Raw genomic sequence first — 9132 nt, 5'->3', positions numbered from 1 at the left:
CCCTAGCACATGCAATATGGTGTCATCTCATCTCACAACCTAGAATTAAAACTCAACCCTAGTTTATGTATCACTATGGTGATCATAATATAAACCTAGGCCATGACTAAGTTTCAAACCAATTGCCCTTAGGTAAATGTCATTAGAAACCTAGAGTGGCACATTAATAAAGTCTTAAGTTATAATTATTAAACCTGGGAAAACTCTTGTGATGCATCTTATAATTAGAACCATCAGTGTGATTAACAACCACTTATCTTTATAACCAAAGTCCAACCATGGGGAGCGTGATGTCTACTCTAGGTAAATCAAAGTGTTATTAACATATAATAATAGTGCTAACCTTGACATAAAGTGATAATCAAAATTACAAGATCTTAATAAATAGAGGATCACATAAAATCATGTGCAAGAGACCAAATCCCCAAATGGAAGTCAAGTCCTAATACAACCTCTGAAATGCTTCAAGTTGAAAGTATCAACCCCAATATTTCCAAACAGATTTGATTCACAAGATAAATGGAGATTAAAAATGAGAGCATGAATCATACCTAATTAAAGTTTGCAATAAAGGTTCACATATATTAAATGCTCATTCAAAAAACAATCCAGTGTTAAAATGATCCTTTATTTAGTCCTAATGAAATTCAAATTATCAAATACCTGCAAAACAGAAAAGAATTCAAATCTGAATTCAAAATTGAATTATAAAACAGAAAATGAAAACAGAAAAAGGAAAGAGAGAAGAAAAACCTACCTGGACCTTACCTGCCGTCGCAGCCCACCACCAGCCCAGCAGCCTCAAGTCCAGCACAGCCCATCGCGGCCCGAATACCCCTTCGTCAAATATCTGAGGGAGGAGGTCGTCCTCATCTTCATCTCTCGCATGGAGGACAGCAGCGAGCCGTGGCCTGCTTCTCCTCGTCGTTGGCAGCTTCTCCTTGACCGACGTCGTGACGAGGCACCATTTGGCGTCGTATAAAAGCTCCGCGACGAACAGCAACTCCGGGTTTCTTCCTCCTCTGTCCCATTTTCCCCCAAATCGAAACCCTGGCCGTCCCGACCATCTTCAATCGCTGCCGGTGAAGACCTTCCCTGGCCAAGCCGTAGCAACCATCGTCACCGCCGTGTTCGTCTTGCTCATCCTGCAAAAGGAATCAAGCCGCCGTGCTCTAAATCATCCCCGCCGAGCTCATCGTTCCTGGCGCCGGCAGCTATCGATTCCGGCGAGCCCGACCTTCCCCTACCTCGCCGACACGCGCGTCGTACTCACGGTGAGCTACTGACCCCTCTGCGCATCCTAGCTTCTTCTCTAGTGTTCTCTAGCGTACCCCGCAACGTAGACCCGTCGGCACCGCCGCAGACCATCGCCGCCGGCCACCCTCCGGTGACCATTCGGAGGGGGCGCCACCACCAAATGGTTCGCCTCGGAGAACACTCTCCAAAGCGCCCCTGCACGCCCCGGCGGGACTTCGAGAACGCCGGCGTCGTCCACGGCTGGCCGCCGGTGGTGGCCATGGTTGCCACCTCGACGCCACCGTGGCAGCCAGCGTGGACCACTGGCCCACCAGTCAGTGGCTTGGGGTAGCTTAGACCGGGTGTAGTTAGCTCGTCCAGTGTTAATTTAAATCCTTCAAATTACTGAAACTTTGTCAAGTTGTATAAAATTCAATATAACTCAGAAAAATAAATATAAGATATTAAAATTCTTAGAAAAGAAAACTCTATCCAATAAAAATATAAAATTAAATTTTTATTTTTAATAAAAATTTAATTATTTTATACTTGTTATTTAAACCTTTAATTTTAATTCCAAATTTAATTAAAATTCAATAATTAGTAAAAACTTTTCAAATTAAATAAAAAACCAGTACAAGAATAAAGAAAACATTAAAAGTAATTTTCTTTATTTGTTATTTTGTTAAATCCTTATTAGGAGGATTTAAAACCCTAAATAATAATTACTTTAATTATTAATTGTTTAAAATAATAAAATGCCAAATCCCATATTAATTTTTATTTCCAAGTTATTAATAACTTCAAATTTAAAATGAAGTTATTAATCCTAGAACTATCCGGTAAATAGCAAATCCTAATTCCATATGGAATGATATTACAACCCTATCATTTCATGGGAAACCCTAAACCCTAAATTCATTTAGAACCTAGTTCCATGATTACATGTGAAACCTAAATTACTTCTAAACCTAAACCTAGGTTAGAATATGTGATCATGTACTTACTTCTGATCCACAAAACCATAATTAGCAATTAAATACTTGTTATGTCCTCATAAAATGTAGGAGCTCTTTTATCAACCATTTAGTATCCCATATATGCATCCCTATCCAACATGGTTGATCAAGTTGGATCAACCAAGTTTAAACCCTAGCTTCTATTGTCAAAACCATCATCCTTATTCATCCATGCTTAGCATCACACCATTGTGATGAATCCAAATAGCATCTAGGCTCAATATTTATCATTACATAACCAAGTCCACCGAACACTACAAATACTTCATAATCATGAACCATCCTATTTAGGAGCCAATCATTCCTTACTTAGTGGATCAAATAGTAAAACCTGGACAACCTCAAGCCTAATTGATATACTTCTTAATATTTAAGAAGTATGTTCTTCGAAAGTTATTCTTTTGAAGAAAATAAAGAATCATCACCAACCCTGCTTATAAGGACCTATAAACCCTAGCCAGCTATCCCTAGCAAGATAAACCCACCTTGACAACCACCAAGTAAAATAAATTGCTTAGGATGCCTAGGCTTATCTTAACCCTACAAGCCCTAGGTGTTGATGAATCCAACTTTGTTGGGATCCATCTAATACCTATTCCGAACAACTACATGCAGCCTTAGTCAACCATAGAAAACCACCCACTTAATTATCATACTTGTTCTTTATTAAAGAACATGTTCTTCAAAAGTTATTCTTTTAAAGTATATGATAATTAATCCTTAACCATGCCATATAGTACTAAACTGACCCTGTTCTTTACTTGTTAATATTATGCCAATTATCATTCTTTGTGTGCTCAATTGATTATTATGCTCTATTAACTACATGTTGATAATACCAAGTAATCACACCTGAAAAAAAAACCTTGTATGTGAATCACTCTAAAAGTGCAACACACCCTAAACCAATCATTACAACTCACTGATCTTAAATCATCGGGGTTGGGTCACGCTTAGAGCGATTGCATCCTTGCCAATCTTTTAAACATCGTCCTTACCGGACGATGATGCTATTTCAGAATTTGGAGTTATTGCGCACCGAAGACCTTGCCTGCATAATCTTGCAGTCAAGAAAGGCAAGTTCATCGCTTGCTCATGTCATTTGAGTATTTCTATCAAATTAATTGCAAAGTACTATGGTTATCACTATCGGATGAACCGTGCTACCCACATGGGTAGCTACACACCCCTTCCTGAGCTAACACGTGTCCTACTAGTCAAACCTCATTATCCTCTCCCACCTGTTATCAGATACAGACTTAACAATTAAAAACGATTAGCGCTCCCTCCATCGACCCGCCTCTTCTCCCCAAATCAAACATGAAAGAAGCGAGGAGGTGCTCGGCTGATTCCCAAATCGAACTCGCAATGGAGCACGACGTGGAAAACGGAAGCATCAACTCCTCGCCGCCGTCAAGCGCTGAACATTGCCGCCATCATCACGCCGTGATATTTGTTAGAATTCCGATCGTGCAGAGTCGTCGCCAGCGATGAACATCGCATGTCGCTGCCGATGCTCGTGCGCTGCAGATCCTCTACGACGCTATCCGCATCTTCTGAGCTAGATCTTCTTCCTAGTCGCCACTCGCATCGACATCTTCACGACGTCCATCGAACTGCCGTTGCCGGCTCGCTAGATGGCTCGATTTGGCCCGTCTGGAGAGCCGTCGAGGCGCATGCAGCTGCATAGACTCTTCGACGATCCGCCTGACCTGGCCACAGTCGCTGCCGGATCTAACAGTATCCTCGATTCTTTATCTGCAATTTCGCAGATGTGTTGAGTTTGTATTTTTGGGCAGAGGGCTTAGTACGCGAGATCTGCGATGCAGCACGCGCCGCGTGCGCTTTCCATCCGATCTGCAGTTCCATCCATGGTGGTCGGCGCTCCGCCGTCCATCCGGACGCTTCGTGGCCGGGGTCCAACCGCGCTCCGCTCCATGCTCGGCGTCGTATTTCCTCCTTCGAGATGTGCAGCCTCGCTTTCACGCCACAGGTCACGGCGGTGGCACGAACGTAGCTGAGTTTGAACGTGTGACACTTTGGGGAAGGGACGGGATGTTCCGTGAAGACGTTGGAGAGCTCCAGAACCGACGGGGGAGGCGAAGTGGTCGAGGAGATCGACGCGGGGACGGCCGACCAGAGACGGAGAAGAACGGCGGCGGGTCGACGACGTAGCCTCGCGGTAGATTCTTCACACAGGGAGAGCTTCAGGAGGATCGCGGAGCTACGCCGGTTTGCCAGTGGCTGCCGCGGCGGAGCAGCCGAGGAATTTGAGGCTCTCAGTGCGAGGCAGGTGGGCTTGCACGGCCGTGTTGGGGATTTGCCGATGAGATCGGCCACCGTATGCAGCGTGGGGATACGGTCAGGGCAACGCAGTCAGTCCGACTCTCGCGCATCGAGACGGAGATGAGAACGCATGCGTAGCTACCCATGTGGGTAGCGAATGCAGAGAGTGCATTCGCTACCCACATGGGTAGCTACGCATGCGTCTATCTCCGTCTGATCTGCGCGGAGATTCGTACTAATTGGTTTGCCCTTTGACCGTATCCCACGCTGCATACAAGTAACCGATATATCTAATCGCCAGAATCCCAACACGAGCCCGCGAGCCCGAACCCCCGCCGCCCGAGCCTCCAAGTTTGATCGCCGCTCCGCCGCCGCAGCCGCACAAGGCCGACCAGCCAACTCCCCGCCCCTCCTCGAGCTCTCCTCGTTGAAGAATCTACCCCGAAGACCTGTAATCGCCGACGACTCCGCCCGCTCTTCTCCGTCTCTCGGTCGGCCGTCCCCGCTCGTCGATCTCCTCAACCACTTCGGCTCGGGCGGCCCCCGGCCGGTTCCCCGGAGCTCTCTAACGTCTTCCTGGAACATCCCGTCCCTTCCCCAAAGTGTCACACGTTCAAGAGCTCATCTCCGACGCGTTTGTGCCCCGCCGCTGTTAATGGCGTGAAACAGAGGCTGCTGCATCTCGAGGCGGGGAGAAATACGACGCCTCGAGCATGGAGCGGAGGCGCGTTGGACCCCGGCCGGCGACGCGTCTGGATGGGGCGTGGAAGGCGGCCGACCACCATGGATGGAGCTGCATCGGATGGGAAGGAGCTGCCTGGCGGGCGGCGGCTAGATCGCGCCGTCTCGCCGTGCTCGAAGCCCTCTACCGCGCAAAATCGAACCAGCACATCGACGCGGAATTGCGTATAAAGAAATCGAGGGGTGGACCTCGATTAGGTCCCGGCGGCACGTGGAGGCCGGGGTTGGAGCGGGAGCGCGTCGAGAGTTTGTGCAGCTCGCATCGTCAAGCCCGAGCTCCTCCCAGAGACGGGCCCCAAATCGAGCGCATCTACTAACGACTGCGGGCGACGGCCAGCATCTCGATGGCGTCGTGAGGTGCTCGTGGTGGCGCCGGAGAGGAGGTCCCGGCTCGAGGAGAGTGCGGGTAGCGCGTAGGGAGGATTTATCAGGCGCACGAGCATCGGCAGCACGACGTGCGATGTTCATCGCTTGACGGCTGGCTCTGCAAGGGGACGGTAGCGAGAGTTACAACAAGTATCCCGGCATTGAGCTGTGGCAGGCGATGTTCCGCCGCTTGACGGCGGCGAGGGAGTTGATGCTTCCGTTTTCCACGTCGTGCTCCATTGCGAGTTCGATTTGGGAATCAGCCGAGCACCTCCTCGCTTCTTTCATGTTTGATTTGGGGGAGAAGAGGCGAATTCGATGGAGGGGGAGCGCTAATCGTTTTTAATTGTTAAGTACCGTACAAGAATGAAGTGGAGAGGATAATGAGGTTTGACTAGTAGGACACGTGTTAGCTCGGGAAGGGGTGTGTAGCTACCCATGTGGGTAGCACGGTTCATCCGTTGCATAAAAATCAAAATCACTACTTTCATAACTATGAATATGACTATGTGGTGGGCAATGGAACCATGGATTGTGTTGATATGGTGGAGGTTCCATTGCACGGGTTTATATCCATCTAGGATTAAACAACAAATGTCGCCAGGGATTCTTGTGCCGTAATACCCGTGTTAACCATAAGATCCGGAGTGGGACGGAGTAGTCAAAAGTGTTTCCACCTCTCGTTCATCAACGGATGCGCTTACCGTAGCAGCTGTATCCGGCGAACAACCGGAGGGTGGGGATCCCATTCTAATTCCCCATCGTAAAGCATTGCTTGCCGTAGCTGCTTGTGTCTTGCGGAACAACCGGAGGGTGGGGATCCCATTCTAATTCCCCACGGTAATGCGGTCTATGATGGGTTGCAGCTACCGACGTAGGAGTGTATGGTAGAGCCCAAGACCGTCGCCGTGGTCTGGGTCCACCCCGAAATTACGGGAATAATGGGACCGGCGTGGACCCTGTGGTCGGGGCATGCAACAACGGGTGGGTGTTCGAGGTAGCTGAGGAACATGATTGGCTAGACCTTATACCGGGCCTCACACCAAAGGAAGTGTGGACGAGAACTTAAGCTCGGCTGGCACCAAGGTTAAGATCTCTTATGGGTAAAGCAACACACCTCTCGCAGAGTGTAAAGAACCGTGACCCGTCACTCCCGTCTCCGGATATGGAACCGCGAACGCGGCCTGGAAAGGAGCTCCATGAAGTTCTAGTAAACCGGTGAAGGCCGACGGACATAGCTCTTCTCGAATAAAAGCAACCTTTTAAAGAAATGGTTATAAAAACTTGCATTGGTATTAGACTTTCTGGTCTAATGCCGTAGCTAGTGCAATAAACACCTCTTTCCTATAATGAACTTGTTGAGTACGCTCGTACTCATACCACTCTTAAATCCCCTGGTTAGATATGGAGGCACCGATGGAGGATCTACAGTGCAACTCGAAGGCCGAGGAGTCAGCAAGTACTTCAAGAGACAAGACCTACCAGAGGAGTCAGATACCACATCCAACAAGGAGAAACCTAGATTAGCAATAGAAAGGAACTAGCTTCCTAAACCTAGCTCCTATTTAGCTAGAATCTATTCATAGCCTCTGTAGCTAGTTAAATACTCTACAAATAGAGCTCGCGATAGGATTAGACCACGAGTCGTTCTTCTGGAGTTTATTTGCAGTTTTACCTCATTGTAAAGTAGGAGGCTGTGTGGATCTTTTGTAAAGAGTCTGTGTTGTAATTCTATATACATGCCTTGGACCCGCATATGTTTCGTTGTACCACTCGAGCGATATAATACTAGTGGAACGGTGTTTCATTGGTGTTATATCGTACTTGCATACTACACCATGCATGCAGGTATGCCGGGTCACCACAAGTTGGTATCAGTAAGCAAATGCTTTGACCCTAGGATTAAAACCCTTTAAAGGAGACCTATAGGATTGGTAGTGTCTATAGGAAGTTGTCCTAGGTAAACCAAATATTTCTTATGACTTGAGATGGATATTCACTTGAGAATAATCCTGACACACTTGAGTCAACATTTCCTACCCATCCTTCCTAAGTGAAGTTAGTCAGCTAATGCAAAACATGTAGCACATCAATAAGTCCTTAAAACAATAGATGAGTAGATCACAGTTGGTATACAATACATGGTAGTCCAAAGAGAGGATACAACCATAAGGAAGATATCCTATTGGAAGATGTGTACCCAACACATGTTATGGTTAAGTAAGAGTTATCCAGACCTATAATAAGAGTGATATCTAGTGATAAAGATATGTATAGAAGATAGATATCCTACTAGAAGGTGTATACCAAGACAAGTAATGGGTAAGTAAAATTTATCTAAACTTGTGAAACAACTGATAGTAAGTGATAAATATAAGTCTTATAAGGTAGTATAGACCATGATGAGTCAATCATGTGAGGTAAGGAAGAGAGATAGGAATAAAATATGTCTACATGATAGAGCTACTAATCATATATGATTCATCTGAGAATCATTATGTGATGGAATAGAACATTATAAGTATTTTGGAGGAGTACAATAAGAAGCCAAGTGCTAAACAATAGTGAAAGAGTTGTGTTCCAAAACCATGGGAAGTGTGCCAAGCACATCATGACCATTGGTTTATAGTAGAAACACTTGGAAGTATAGGAGCTATATTCCCATAGTTATGTGTTTAGAGTACCAAAGTTAGAACCTAGACATATCATGTGGGATAGTCTTCAACAAAATGGAAGTTAAGTAGTACTTCCAAAGAAAATTAGGTTAACCTTAACTATCCCGCACCACTTTGTTTCAAGTTTATCTCATTGCAAATGTGCAATTAAGGTAAAGGTTGAGACAAATAGTAGACTTCCATAAGTACTAAGTACTACGATATAAACCTATCTTATGTGGTGTTATATTCTACACATCGAGCTCGATGTTTAGAGATGTCTTACTCAAATACTATTATTCGTGCTTAAGATGATGTGTAGTATAAGCACAAAGCTGAATCTTCTTGGATTTTATTGGATTTTCATTGTTTGACTAGATCTATTCATGAAGTTTGACTTTGATATGCAAATGCATGTTGCTATATCAAGTCCTTACTTGGTGCTATAGATCTAGAGGGTGATGGTAAACGTGTGAGGAAGTGACGAATTCTCGAATATCTTGAAGACAAGATGAAGGTTCATCGATAAAGGAAACAAAGTTGTGGGAAGCAACCACAATACCCCGAAGGAAGTACAATCAACATTCATGCTTTACCTCAACAGAGGAGTACTTTAGTACATGATGAAGCATGGAGGTAAGAAATATGATGACTGTGGGAGTAGTAGAAGTAGAACCATAGTCATCATGGAAGAGGGAATGCATGGGAAATCACTTAGGATACTATAATCATAGTGTCACCTAGTGGTTTTCTTGCAAAATAAACCCCGAATGAAGGAAGATGACATATGAAACCATAGCAGTATATAAGAAGACCATAGTTGATATCAG

The sequence above is a fragment of the Lolium rigidum genome, chromosome 1 (assembly GCF_022539505.1).
Source record: "Lolium rigidum isolate FL_2022 chromosome 1, APGP_CSIRO_Lrig_0.1, whole genome shotgun sequence".
In the NCBI taxonomy this organism is placed as follows: Eukaryota; Viridiplantae; Streptophyta; class Magnoliopsida; order Poales; family Poaceae; genus Lolium; species Lolium rigidum.
The sequence above is the reverse complement of the archived record's forward strand: the minus strand, read 5'-3'. Positions refer to the sequence as shown.